Raw genomic sequence first — 15878 nt, forward strand, 5'->3', positions numbered from 1 at the left:
TTAAAACAAATATAAGAAAAATTTAAAAGATTAAATTTAGAATTTTAATTTCATCTCATCTAGACTTCGTTCGAATATAATACAATTATTTCAAAAGATCATTAGTTAATTATCTTCCTTATCAATAGTCCCGATCGCTCTTTTTTTCAAAATTTAAAAGAAAGATTGATAATCTCATTTTCTTTTTGTCATAGCTAGAAGAGGATGGAAGGCAAAAATTGATGATACTACTAAATACTTGCATCAGTAACTCCTCCTAGCTTTAAATAACGTCTTCTCATCGTTGCACCTCCCTCTTTCGCCTACCAACGCTTTCGCCGCGAGAGATTGTTGGGGTTGTAAGGTTGCAAATATAGTCCCACATTAAAAATACATAGAAAAGATCATGAGTTTATAAAGAGAAAGATATCTCTATTGGTATGAGGCCTTTTGGGGAGAGCCCAAGAGTAAAGTCATGAGGGTCTAGGCACAAAGTGGACAATATCATATCATTGTGGAGATATCTAAATTATTTTCAATCTATCAAAGATTTCTGTCGCCCCAAGCTTTCTCAGCCCACAGCACCTCCCTCTCTCGCCTACGAACGCTGTGTCAGGTCTTCCTCCTTCGTCGCACCTTCCTCGCCGTCGCCTACCTCTCAACCGACAAGAGCCCTAGCTTCTCTATCCCCGTGCTTGGATTCCTCGCCGCCACAAAGCCTCATAGGCGCCCTTCCATCCCTAATCAGTTGCTTGTGGAAACGAGGTACTTTGCAATCTGGATCTTTGCATGACTAGCTTCTTCCGATCTTAAATCAAGATCTTTGCAAGATTGTTATAATTAATTTCCCAAATTTTATTACTCACTAGTCTTGCTGAAATTTTCCTTAAGTTGTTATTTTTTACCTATTTTTTACTTCGTGTGGACCTGATATCTTGTTGAAGTTTTCCTTAACTTGTTATTTTTTACTTATTGTTTACTTCGTGTGAGCCTGCTATCTTATAATATTAAGATCGTCTACCTTAAGTGTATTGAGTAACAACTTTGGATTGTTTCCGGATTACATTACTATACAAAAGGAGAAATTTGTTATAAGATTTCTCATTTTTATAAAATAGAATATCTCAACATCTTAGGATTATTTCCAGATCTAATGCTGGCTACATGCTTAGAATCCATAGAAGAGTAGGGTTCATCTTAGGATTGCTTCAAGAGCCATAATTGCTTCATGCTCCATCGAAGAAGATGCATCAACCAAGAAAACTAGATTTGTAAGCACTTAGGGTCTGATATCATAAGATATCAGGCCCACGGAGGGCCTGATATCATAGGATATCAGGGTCACCGAGGGCTTGATATCTTATGATATCAGACCCTCTTTGAGTTTCGTATTCACAATGGGTTTTTATTTCTAATCGATTTGAATTAACAACAACAATGACACAACCAAGCCTTTCCAATCAGAAAATCTTGACTGTTCTATTTAATTTTTGTGGATTTTATTTTGTTATTCTGCTTTATAAAAATGTTAAAGTTTAATGTCTATGTCAAGTTAATTGTAATAGTTGTTATTTATTTATCTACTTATCTAATGTCAAATATAATGCAAGGGTGTCCAGAAATGGAAGATAATAGAGTTGATGATCAAGAATTCATTCCCCAAGTTGTAGATGATCAAAAGCTAAAAGTTGGAATGGAATTCCCATCACTAGAGGATGATGCATATGGGTTCTATAACCAATATGCAAGAGAAGCCAGATTTAGTTCAAGGAATAGCACGAACAGGAAAAATAAGATGACAAATGAAGTGGCATGGAAACAATTGTATGCTTTAAAGAAGGACATACAGATCTAATGCGGAACAATAAACAACCAAACCCTAATCAACTTACAAGGGAAAGAGCACGTGGCGCAGTTAGAACAAGTTGTAAGTCAAATATTACATTTGTCAAGAAACAGATGAGACCTAATTGGGTTGTCTATAACTTCATAGAAACTCATAATCATTCTCTCTCGACTCCATCAAAGATGCATTTACTACGTTCACATCGTAGTGTTTTAGTAGCCAAGAAAGCATTGACAAAATAGTTTCCAGATGCTAATGTACCAACTTGCCAACAAATACGTTTATTAGAGATAGAGTATGGAGGTCTTGAGCGGGTAGGTTGCACAGAAAAAGATATTAGAAACTTTGAGAGAAATCTAAGGGATGAGCAAAGGGGTATTGATGCTAAAACACTAATCGAGTTTTTTATATCTGAGCAAGAGAAGAATTAAGCTTTTTTCTTTGATTATGAGACTAATTCAGATAACTGATTTAGTAGGTGCTTTTGGGATGATCATGTATCAAGAAGGGCATATATTGTATTTGGTGATACAGTTGTATTTGATACGACATATAACACTAATAGATATGGCTTGATTTTGGCACCATTTGTAGGAGTTAATCATCATCATCAGACAATTCTTTTTGGTTGCGGATTTCTTAGTGATGAGAGAACTGAGTCTTTTGTTTGGTTGATTATAAAGTTTTTAGAAGCTATGCCTAAAGGTGCACCAAACATTATCATCACTGACCAGGATCCTGCTATGACAAGAGCTATTGCACAAGATTTTCCTCAAACAGTGCATCAATATTGTTTATGACACATATTGAACAAATTCCTAGATAAATTAGTGTTGGTTAATCCTAGGATGATCGTACCGGTTCCACTGTACAAAAATTTTGTACAAGTGTCGAACCTTTCCTAAATAATCTATTGTATTCTTTAGAAGTTAAATTAGGAATCGCAAATGGAACTTAACATTATTGATTCCAAATTTAACTTATCTGTTCTTAATGGTTTAGATTTGGATCGCAAACGGAACTTAACACTATTGATCCAAATCAACCTATGTTATAAATTCAATTAAATATTAATTTCCAAAATTGGCTTCCAGGACTGTATGGCGAGGCACATGACCTTCTTGGGTATGGGAGCATCCACCACCGCCTAGACAAAGCCTTTTAAGGAAAGCTAATATTTAATTTCCTTATATAACTCTAGGTTTAACCAAAAGGAACAATCGAATCACAAATTCGAAAAACAAAAAGAAAACACAAACTCGAATTACAATTCGAAAAATTAGAATCTAATGCCTCTTGTGCTTAGAATTCATACAAAGAAAAATAACTAGCATGATGCGGAAGAAAATTACTAGTTATACCTTCTATTTGTATGCTAATGACCTCAAGATTTTCTGTCATATTCCTCGCCTCGCCTTGGACATTTTGTGGCCAACGATCCTCCAAGATGAACACCACCCAAAGAACTCCTCCTTCTCTAAGTTTCGGCCACCACCACCACCAAGGAGCAAAAGAGAGAAAAGGGAAAAGAGAGGGAGAGAGGGCCGGCCACAATGAGGAGCTCCACCAAGAGAATAAGAATTGTTGTGTCATGACGTCTCTCCTCCCCTTCTTTTATATTACTTGCCCAATGCAAATAAGGAAAGACTTTTTTACAAAAATTAAAATCTTTTTCTTGTTTTTCCTTTTCCTTTTTTTTTCCTTTTCTTTCCTCTTGATTGATTCAATCACCAAATCAATGATTGGATGATCTATTGATTGGCCGACCCCTTGCTTGGGCACCAAGCAAGGGTGGCCGACCACTTAAAAGGAAGGAAATACTTTTGTAAAAATTTTATAAGCAAAGAAGAAAAACTCTTATAAAATTTTATAAGCTCTCTTTTAAATTTTCCAATGTGGATGTTAAAAAAAGAAAGTTTTTAAAAATTAAAACCAAGCTTTAAAATTTAAAATTTCTCTTCTAAAATTTTCTTTTTTAACATGGTTATAAAAAAAATAAAATTTAAAACTTCTCTTCCTTTTTTTCTAAAACCATGAGGATGGTTAAAAAAAGAAAGTTTTAAAACTTTTAAACTTTCTTTTAAATCATGTGGCTTAATTCAAATAAGTAAAGTTTTATATTTAAAAAACTCTCTTATAAAACTTGTAGTTTTCTACAAAGAGAAGATTTTAAAAATTCAAAACACCCCTCCTCATTTGACATATCATGGCCGACCCCTCTTTGCTTGGACACCAAGCAAAGGGGCGACCCCTTTGTGAAGGAGATTGGCTGGCCCCTTTGGCTTGGTTACCAAGCCATGGGCCGGCCTCTTCTTGGACACCAAGAAGGGCTTTATATGGGTGGACTTGAGGTTTTAATGAGGCTATGACAGGGGCCTAGAGGAGAAATTAGTTTTGGCCTTCCGATGAGCTTGAGTATCCTGTGTTCGCCCCGAACACATAACTCAAGTTCAACAATAATAACACATTCCACTAGAGAGTTTGTGAGGTTTCCTCTATTGTTGTACTTCTCTGTTTTGCTGTTGCAAAGACTTTGTGGTGAGGTTTCTCCATCCAGAAGGAGTTCATATTAGCCGGTTATCCGGGGTTTCATCCACCGATGGATTGATAGGCTTCGTCCACCTTACGGACACGCCGAGGAGTAAGAGTTTCATCTCCGAACCTCGTTACATCGTTGTGCTTGAGGTTTGATTTCTCCATTTACGTTTCTGTTGTTATTTTTCCGCTGCGCTAACTTGGTTTGTAGAAAGAAACACGAATTTGGGGTCGGCTATTCACACCCCCCTCTCTAGCCGCTATCCGAAGGTCCTAACAAGTGGTATTAGAGCGAGGTTGCTTTTCGTCGGATTAATACCCGGGGGAGCACAAGCTAGAGAATGGATCGACTCGGAGAAGACACCACGATTCCACCCTTCTACGAGTGCTGTGACTTCGCGTATTGGAAGGTAAGAATGAAGTATTTTCTTATGACTAACCTAGCAAATTGGAATTGTGTACAAGTAGGTTTTATTCCTCCTGTGGATAGAAAGGGAGAACTTCTCAAGGAAAAGAAGTGGACGAAAGAACAAATCCACCAATCCACAATCAACGACGAGGTAACGAAAATCCTTGAATTTTCATTACCTAGTGATATCTTGTGTAAGATAGGTAGATACAACAATGCCAAGGAGTTATGGAACAACTTGGCTAAGTTCCATGAGGAGAGCTCCAATTCAAGTCATGAAGAGGAGTCAAGTGAGCCAAGTAGCTCACATCATGGAGGTAAGGAATTAGAAGTTGAGGGCTACTCAACATCTATGGAAGAAGAGGAGGAGAGTTCTTCTTCAAGATTGGTGCAAGAAGAAGCTTCTACCTCCGGAAGGGATGAAGAAGAGAGATTACATCCATCCTCAACCCTAGGTAACTCAAGCGATTTAATTTCAAGTAAATTACATATAATGTGCTTTGAGTGTAAGGAATATGGGCATTACAAGAGTAAATGTCCAAAGAGGATTAGGAAGACTCCACCGGCACCAAAGGTCAAGGAAGCCGGAGTCCCGAAACGCAAGGGCAAGGAGCACGTGGTGTGCTTCTAATGCAAGCGAAGGGGACATTATAGAAGTCAATGTCCGAGGGGGAGGCAACCTCACAATGACAAGAGACCGAGCACATCTATAGGGGGAGCTAAGGCAAACCCTAAGGTATCCTCTAAGGTACATTCTTGCAATTCTAGTAGGATGCATGCTAGTAGCCTTATTGCTATTGTCAATAATAATAAGCATGATAACGATAGTAACCGATACACGTGCTTAGGTGCCAAACATGTTAGCCTAGATAAGGACAATACTAGAAAAACCAACCCTAGAATTAACTCATCTAAGGTTAAGGAAAACCTAGGTAGGAATCCCAAAACAACTAGACATATGCCTAGGTATACCTCAAAGAAAAATGACAAATTAAAACTTGAGGTATTAGAAAAGGAAAATCAAGTCTTGAGGTCAAGACTTGACACCTTAGAAAAGACCCTTAAGAATTTGGAGAAGTCAACTCTAGGGTCTAAGGGTCAAAAGCAAAAGCCCAAGGACATGAGAGGTTTGAGTCACAAACCTAAGTCTCAAGTGGTCAAGCCCACTTATCATAATGTTCTATTCGATTATGGAACAAGACCTAGGGTTAGGAAGACCATCACCAAGGTCACAAGGGGAGTCACCCCTAGAGTTGATCTTGATGAGTCCCAAATGGTCAAGGCTTTAAAGCCTAAGAGGGTCATTAGGAGGGTTGCTAGGGAAGTCATCCCTAGTGAATATTTAGTGAACCCAATGAGCTCAAATAGGTATTGGGTTCCTAAGAGCATGATTCCATCACGCTAGATGGATTAGAGTGTGTCAACCTTAATTGAATAGGTAGTTAATCTATTCATGACAAAAGGTGGCACTTTAGGAATTTTCAAGGTGTAATCAAGCCTTGAAAATGAAATTAAAAGTTATTCCTAAGGTGATTAGGATGTGCCAATCATATTTGAGGAATTCTCTAGGGTCAATCTCATTGGCACATAGTGATCTAAAAATCTTTAGTATATGATTTTAGGTCTATTACACTTAGGAATATGGAATTTATGGCAAAATGATCAAAATTATCAAAAATAGCAACTAAGGCTAGAATTAGGTATTTTCTATACCTTTATATATTATTTGCCATGTATTGTTTGCCATATGACATGTCATGACATCATATTTAATTTATTATCATTGAAATGTCATGATAATACTTAGGTTAGCTATATGTCATGTTTTATTTAAGTTTCATACTTTATGACATGACATCATGACATTGACACATGTTTTCACTTATGATATTATTGTATGCCATGTCATCATCTCTTGCATTAATGATCAATTAAATTGATTTAAGGATAAAAACTCAATTTGATATGGAGATCAAATTGTTGTTTAGAAAATGCATGAGAACTTAGATTAAGATGACCTAAACCATATCTCACATCAAAATTGACTTGGATGTGTTTGATACACCTTAGATGTGTGTGAGATATTAGGATCATGAGTTAGGATCAAGGTGCATAGTTCTTGTACCTAGATGAGCCTAATTCAAAATGGAGGATCATAGGGAAAGCTTGTGTACAAGTCATGTACACTTAGCCCTAAGATTGTGGTCCTAAATTAAATGGTTTAAAATCATTTCAAAATTGATTTGAAAAACCTTGATGAAGCTTTTCTAGTGATAGCATTCATCATTGAGCAAGTTGATACAAAGTTTTTGAAACTTTGAGCTATTTCAAAACTTTTCGAACTTTGTATCAAGATTTGAAAATGGAAGTTATTTTCATAGAAAACTATTTTTCCATGATAGTATATGTTATGAGGAATGAATCCTCAAAATTTTATAATTTTTGGAATTTTCTGTAATTTTATAGGGGTTTCTGAATTTCGGGAGGAAGAAATTCAGAAATCAGATGTGTGACCGATCAGGAGGTTCCCTGATCGGTCCAGGGGATGCTGGATCGGTCACTAGACCGATCTAGGGAGCTCCTGATCGGTCTGGTGACCGATCGGGCGTGCCAAAATGCTGATTTTCGACCGTGTTGTCTGAAATTTCAGCTGAAAGTTAAAACACAGTTTGTGTTTTGGATTTCTAAAGGTTTGAAACTCTCCAAGACATTGTTGGTGCAATGGTCAAGGGGGAGTTGACCTTTAGGGGGAGATTTACCTATTAGTCAAGGGGGAGTTGACTTTTAGGGGGAGTTTTTACTCTAAAGACTTGAGTGATATGGGATTATCACTAAGTTGATTGTTGACTTTAGTATCAAGGTGGAAATTAAGGGTTTCAATGAAAGGTATGGGACTTTCATTAGGAATAAACTCTTGACCTTGATTCACTCTTTTTGATGTGTGTCAAAAAGGGGGAGAATGGGAGAATATCCAAAGAATGTTCAAGGAAGAACATTAGAGTTTGGGGAGAATGTTCAAGGAAGAATATTGGGAAACCTAAGTTAGGTTATCAGGTTAACCTAACTTGTTTATGGTTTTGTCAAACATTAAAAAGGGGGAGATTGTTGGTGCAACCTTAGGTCAAGGTTGACCTGGTTGACCTGACTCGAGTTGACCTGACTCGAGTTGTATTTTGATGTTTGACGAGAATAGAAAAGCTCTATTCTGATGTTTGACGAGAGTAGAAAAGTTGTATTCTGATGTTTGACAGAATACAAACTTGGGAGATTGTGGGTGTAATCTTTGGTCAAAGTTGACCTGGTTGACCCGAGGTGAGTCGACCTAATTCGGAAAATCCTGGTGAGTGAAGCCAGGTGAAAGTTCTGGTGAGTGAAGCCAGGCAAGGGAAAGTCCTGGGAGTGAAGCCAGGTAGTTGAAAAGTCCTGGTGAGTGAAGCCAGGCAGTTGGAAAGTCCTGGTGAGTGAAGCCAGGCAAGGGAAATCCAGATAGGTCAAGGTTGACCAGATATCTGGTGAAAAGTCCAAGTATGGAGACTTGGCACGGGAAAAGTCCAAGTATGGAGACTTGGCACGGAAAAGTCCAAGCAGGGAGCTTGGCACGGGAAAAGTCCAAGTATGGAGACTTGGTATGGAAAAGTCCAAGCAGGGAGCTTGGCACGGGAAAAGTCCAAGTATGGAGACTTGGCACGGAAAAGTCCAAGCAGGGAGCTTGGCACGGGAAAAGTCCAAGTATGGAGACTTGGCACGGGAGAAGTCAAAGTATGGAAGCTTGGCATGGGAAGTCGGAGAGGGCTCGGCAGCTCGTTCTCCGGACTAGGTCAGAGAGGGCTCGGGAGCTCGTTCTCTGGACCAGACGAAGTCGGAGAGGGTTCGGCAGCTCGTTCTCCGGACTAGGTCAGAGAGGGCTCGGTAGCTCGTTCTCTGGACCGGACGAAGTCAGAGAGGGCTCGGTAGCTCGTTCTCCGGACTAGGTAGGGTTTAGGGCTGGGAGCTCTAAACCTGGATCGGTCTGGTGACCGATCCAGTGATACGCTGGTTGACTGATCGGTCTGGTGACCGATCAGTAACCAAATAGTGTGTTTCTGTGAATTACCTGATCGATCTGGTGACCGATCAGAAGCGAAGAAGATCGGGAGAAGAAAGAGGGGGGATCGGTCTGTGGACCGATCCACCTGAGTCCTGATCGGTCCACAGACCGATCAGAGACGAGGCCAACTCTCACAGAGAGTTGGCTGATCGGTCTGGGGACCGATCAGCCTAACGCCTGATCGGTCCCAAGACCGATAGAACACTCCTGGACCGATCAGGAGTGTGCCTGATCGGTCCAGGCCCTAGCCGTTGCGACACAACGGCTAGTTTATCTTCTTTCTTCTTCGCAGGTTATATATCAAGGTCGAGGGCCTCTACAGGAACTCTTCTTCCTCCTAACTGCGACTTGAGCTTTGCTGAGCTCTCGGTTTGCTGAAGCTTCGCATGAGCTTCGTGCTGGTTTTCTAGCTGCTGGAGCCGTGAAGCTGCTGCTTCATCAACGGACTCCGACGAGAAGGCAAGCAAGTGTGTTTACAATTTCTATTGTTCTTGTTTGTTTCCTCTATTGTTGTACTTCTCTGTTTTGCTGTTGCAAAGACTTTGTGGTGAGGTTTCTCCACCCAGAAGGAGTTCATATTAGCCGGTTATCGGGGTTTCATCCACCGACGGATTGATAGGCTTCGTCCACCTTACGGACACGCCGAGGAGTAGGAGTTTCATCTCCGAACCTCGTTACATCGCTGTGCTTGAGGTTTGATTTCTCCATTTACATAACTTGGTTTGTAGAAAGAAACGCGAATTTGGGGTCGGCTATTCACACCCCCCTCTCTAGCCGCTATCCGAAGGTCCTAACAAGTGGTATCAGAGCGAGGTTGCTCTTCGTCGGATTAACACCCGGGGGAGCACAAGCTAGAGAATGGATCGACTCGGAGAAGACACCACGATTCCACCCTTCTACGAGTGTTGTGACTTCGCGTATTGGAAGGTAAGAATGAAGTATTTTCTTATGACTAACCTAGCAAATTGGAATTGTGTACAAGTAGGTTTTATTCCTCCGGTGGATAGAAAGGGAGAACTTCTCAAGGAAAAGAAGTAGATGAAAGAACAAATCCACCAATCCACAATCAACGACGAGGTAACAAAAATCCTTGAATTTTCATTACCTAGTGATATCTTGTGTAAGATAGGTAGATACAACAATGACAAGGAGTTGTGGAACAACTTGGCTAAGTTCCATGAGGAGAGCTCCAATTCAAGTCATGAAGAGGAGTCAAGTGAGCCAAGTAGCTCACATCATGGAGGTAAGGAATTAGAAGTTGAGGGCTACTCAACATCTATGGAAGAAGAGGAGGAGAGTTCTTCTTCAAGATTGGTGCAAGAAGAAGCTTCTACCTCCGGAAGGGATGAAGAAGAGAGATTACATCCATCCTCAACCCTAGGTAACTCAAGCGATTTAATTTCAAGTAAATTACATATAATGTGCTTTGAGTGTAGGGAATATGGGCATTACAAGAGTAAATGTCCAAAGAGGATTAGGAAGACTCCACCGGCACCAAAGGTCAAGGAAGCCGGAGTCCCGAAACGCAAGGGCAAGGAGCACGTGGTGTGCTTTCAATGCCTTCGAAGTTTTCCAAATAGTCCTACCCATTGAACTTAATACTAATCCTTGGTCTCTTGTCCTTGTGAGGTTTCCTCTATTGTTGTACTTCTCTGTTTTGCTCTTAAGGAATTATAAGTTTCAAAATTATTTTAAACTTAAATTTCAAAATTATTTTAAACTTAAATTTCAAAATTATTTTAAAAACTTAAATTTCAAAATTATTTTAAAAACTTAAATTTCAAAATTATTTTTAAAAACTTAAATTTCAAAATTATTTTAAAAATTTAAATTTGAAAATTATTTTAAAAACTTAAATTTCAAAATTATTTTAAAAACTTAAATTTCAAAATTATTTTAAAAACTTAAATTTCAAAATTATTTTAAACTTAAATATTATTTTAAATTAATCTAAAATTATTAAGTAATTAAAATTATTTTAAAAACTTAAATTTCAAAATTATTTTAAAAACTTAAATTTCAAAATTATTTTAAAAACTTAAATTTCAAAATTATTTTAAACTTAAATTTCAAAATTATTTTAAACTTAAATTTCAAAATTATTTTTAAATTTCAAAATTATTAAACTTAAATTTCAAAATTATTTTAAACTTAAATTTCAAAATTATTTTAAAAACTTAAATTTCAAAATTATTTTAAAACTTAAATTTCAAAATTATTTTAAAAACTTAAATTTTAAAATTATTTTAAAAACTTAAATTTCAAAATTATTTTAAAACTTAAATTTCAAAATTATTTTAAAAACTTAAATTTCAAAATTATTTTAAAAACTTAAATTTCAAAATTATTTTAAAAACTTAAATTTCAAAATTATTTAAAAACTTAAATTTCAAAATTATTTTAAAAACTTAAATTTCAAAATTATTTAAAAAAAAGACTTAAATTTCAAAATTATTTTAAAAAAAAAAACCTTAAAATTCAAAATTATCCTTAATATTATTCCAAAGGTAACTAACTTATTATTTTTAAAATTTAATTATATCATTTCAAAACGCTCAAAATAGGCTTAAATATTTGCTGAATTACTTTGAATACAATTGAGTAAAATAGAAAATCTAAGGAGTCTTCTTCAAATAAGCTATCTTTAAATCCATTAAAAACCAATTCAAACTACTTCATGTGTAGGAGTTGGATCAATGGATGTTGGATAGCGGATGCTCTAGACATATGACTGGAGATAAGTTGAAGTTTACTAAACTCAAGTACAAAAAGTTAGGATCAGTTGCATTCGGCAACGACGGTAAACTTAAAGTAATCGGAAAAGGTAATATTGAACTTAGTTCCGATTTCATTATTCGAAATGTCTTATTGGTTAAAAATTTTAACTTTAATCTATTAAGTATAAGTCAACTATGTGACAGTGGATATCTAGTCAATTTTGAGAAATCTGGATATCTAGTTAAAAACATAGAAAACCCTGAAATTAGATTTAAGGGACTTAGGAAGAATAACATCTACACAATTGACTTATCAATATCCTCAATAAAGTGTCTCTTGACACAACAAGAGGAAACTCAACTGTGGCACAGAAGACTGGGTCACACTCACACTAGACTCATTTCAAAAATGAGTCACAATGGTCTAGTTAGAGGTTTGCCCAAATTAAAATTCATTGAAAACTCAATCTGTGATGCATGTCAAAAAGGGAAACAAACCAAGTTAATCCATAAATCAACCAATCTAGAAAGAACCAACACCATACTCGAGCTCCTTCATATTAACCTATTGGACTCACATGGAGCCAAGTCACTAAGCAAGAACTAATATTGCTTAGTAATAATTGATGACTACTCCAGGTACACATGGGTAAAATTCCTAAAAACAAAAGATGAAACCTACGAAATATTTAGTAACTTTTGCAAATTAACAGAAAATGAAAAAGATACTAAAATTAAAAGAATAAGAAGTGATCACGGGGGAGAATTTGAAAATCATAGGTTTACCGAATTTTGTAAAATAAATGGATACCAACATGAATTTTCATGCCCTAGAACCCCCCAACAAAATGGACTAGTAGAACGTAAAAATAGAACACTACAAGAAGCCGCTAGGACAATGTTAAACGAATATAAGTTAAGTCATCAATTTTGGGCTGAAGCAATAAATACGACAAATTATATTCAAAACAGAATCTTAATAAACAAATATCACAATAAAACACCGTATGAACTCTACTATCATAAAATTCCCAACCTAAACTATTTAAAAGTATTTGGTTGTAAAGTTCACATTTTAAATACTAAAGATTACTTAGGAAAATTTACACCCAAGTCTAACCAAGGAATATTTTTAGGATACTCCTCAACCAGTAGAGCCTTTAGAGTATATAATCAAAACACCTTGAAAGTTGAAGAAACAACTAATATAATATTTGATGAAGAAAACAATTTACCTAATATAACTAACAATGTTGACATTCATCCAAGAGCTACAGAAGATGATGAAATCCAACCTAATCTTAATGAGACAGAAGAACCAGTACTTGAACCACAGCCAAGACCAACTAGAATAAGTACTTCTCACCCACCTGACCAAATTCTGGGTGACCCAAACCTAGGAGTCAGAACTAGATCATCCCATAGAAACCTTAGTTAGATTGCCCTCATTTCCAAAATTGAACCTAAAACTATAGAAGAAGCTCTTCCTGACCCAGACTGGATCATTGCAATGCAAGAAGAATTAGCACAATTTGAGAGAAACCAAGTCTGGGACCTCGTACCTAAACCCATAGATAAATCAATAATAGACACCAAATGGGTTTTTAGGAACAAGTTGGATGATCACGGTGATATAATAAGAAACAAAGCTAGACTAGTAGCCAAAGGGTTTAGTCAAGTCGAAGGCTTAGACTATGATGAAACCTATGCTCCGGTAGCTAGACTCGAGTCCATTAGGATGCTATTAGCTTATACAGCAAATAAAGGGTTCAAATTATACCAAATGGACGTTAAGTCAACCTTTTTAAATGGATTTATCAAAGAAGAGGTCTACGTAAGCCAACCTCCAGGGTTTGAAGACATAGACTACCCAAACCATGTATTTAAATTAAAAAAGGCATTATATGGACTAAAACAAGCCCCTAGAGCATGGTATGAAAGATTATCTAATTACCTAATATCCAAAGACTTTAACCAAGGTCAAATCGATCCAACCTTGTTCGTGAAAACTATAGAAAAAGACATCTTTGTAGCCCAAATCTATGTTGACGACATAATTTTTGGCTCAACTAACTCAAAATTTCTAAAAGAATTTATTAAATTAATGGAAAGTGAATTTGAAACGAGCATGGTTGGGGAACTCAACTTTTTCTTAGGCTTACAAATAAAACAAACCAAAGATGGAATCTACATTTATCAAACTAAATATGCTAAGGAGTTAATTAAAAAATTCAGCATGGAAAATTCAAAAATTATAAATACTCCAATGGAAACCAACATAAATATTGACTCTGACCCTGAAGGAAAACCTGTAGACCTAAAATACTATAGGAGTGCCATAGGTAGCTTACTTTATCTAACTGCAAGTCGACCCGACATACTATTTGCAGTAGGTATGTGTGCAAGGTACCAATCCTGTGCAAAAGAGTCACACCTAACATATGTTAAAAGAATACTTAGGTATATTAAAGGAACCCTAAATGTAGGACTTTGGTATCCAAGAACTTGCACCTTTGACCTTTATGGCTATTCTGATTCAGACTATGCTGGGTGTAAGTTAGATAGGAAAAGTACAAGTCATATTCTAGGTCAGTGCCTAGTAAGTTGGTCAAGCAGAAAGCAACATTGTGTTGCTCTATCCACTACAGAAGCTGAATACATAGCTCTAGGAGAATGTGCATCTCAATTGTTATGGATGATGCATACACTAAAAGATTACCAACTAGACTATAAAAATACAAAAATCTTTATTGATAATATCAGCTCGATTAATCTGACCAAAAATCCTATTCACCATTCTAGGACCAAACACATAGAGGTAAAACACCACTTTGTAAGGGATCATGTAGCTAAAGGTGAAATTGCACTCAACCATGTTGAGTCCAAATCAAACCTAGCTGACATCTTTACAAAACCCTTACCTGAACTTGAGTTCAGTGTACTTAGAAGGCAAATAGGAATGTGTTGGGTAGAGTAGATATCTTACCATTATTGTGTTTCAAATTCTAGAAAAAACAGTTTTCTCAAAACTCCAATTTTTCCTAGATCTTTTAAAATTTTGGAATTAGCCTAGGTTTTCCCCCTAGAAATCATGTTCCCCTAGACTTAAGCCAGAGCATCTCACAAACACCTAGGTTTACCTTGATTGTGATTGAAAAACATAGAACGGCGTGAGATGCATAGGGTATAGCCTGGACTCAAGAATGCTTATATCTGTGCATCAATATGAGTCTGGGCGTTAAATATACAATATACATTAATCAAGTTAAGTCCTCCAGCTCTAGTCAAGTCTATCTGGACCAAAGTAACTTAACTTGACTAACCAAGTGAAAGCTATTATCCTGTAGACAATCAGCAAGTAACTAAAGGTTAGACAGTTGGCAAAGGTTACTCAATTTTCTAGTTAAGAATATTTTGATTTTTATGGCTCTGATACCTAGTAAATCAATCTAGTGAACATGACCTATGCTTGGACTTAAGGACCAACTGAACTTGAATGAATAACCTTGGCCTAAAACTTAAAACATTATTTAAGCTAAGTTCCAATTGACCTTAACCTTCAAACCCTGTTGAACTTAGCTAACCTGTTAACCTTAGTAAAATCCTGTACAATTTTTTCAAAACTTAACTCAAAGAGATACACTCCCCAACAGTTAAAATCTAGTCAATCAAATTATTGCCCATTATTGATATATGGCAAAGGGGGAGAGTAGCAAACTATAAAATAAAATTCAAAATTAATAGTTAAAGGGGGAGCAAAAGTTAAGGGGGAGCATATAGGTTAGTTTATCAAATTTGGTCATTTTGTAAGGAGAAAAAGTTAAGGGGAAGCATATAGGTCACTTTAGCGAATTTGCTTTGGTCATTTTTTCATCTATACTTAGCAGATTTGCCTGTGTTAAAAATGTTTATCTATTCGATTGTTTACTTAACTTTGAATTTGAGTTGCCATAATAAAAAATGAGGAGATTGTTGGTGCGGGAAGCATCCGACGATCGAACTCGTGTTTTGATAATGGCAAAGAATTCAAAGTTAAGGTGCTTTGTTTTCTAACAAGTCTACTTGAGTTTTTCAGGAAAGTCCTAGCTGTGGTTAGGCAAAGGGAAAACCCTAGGGGGTGGTAACCCTAGGTCATAGGGGGTGGTAACCCTATGCGGAAAGTCTTGGCAGGTCGATGACTTCAGGCAAAAAGTCCTAGGAGGTGGTAACCCTAGGTGGAAAGTCCTGGTGTCGCGAACCAGGTGAAAGTCTGGACTAGCCGGGAAGCGGATGTCCAGCAGAAAGTCCGGAAGAGTCGTGAGTGGA

The sequence above is a fragment of the Zingiber officinale genome, chromosome 4A (genome assembly GCF_018446385.1).
Source record: "Zingiber officinale cultivar Zhangliang chromosome 4A, Zo_v1.1, whole genome shotgun sequence".
NCBI classification, from domain to species: domain Eukaryota; kingdom Viridiplantae; phylum Streptophyta; class Magnoliopsida; order Zingiberales; family Zingiberaceae; genus Zingiber; species Zingiber officinale.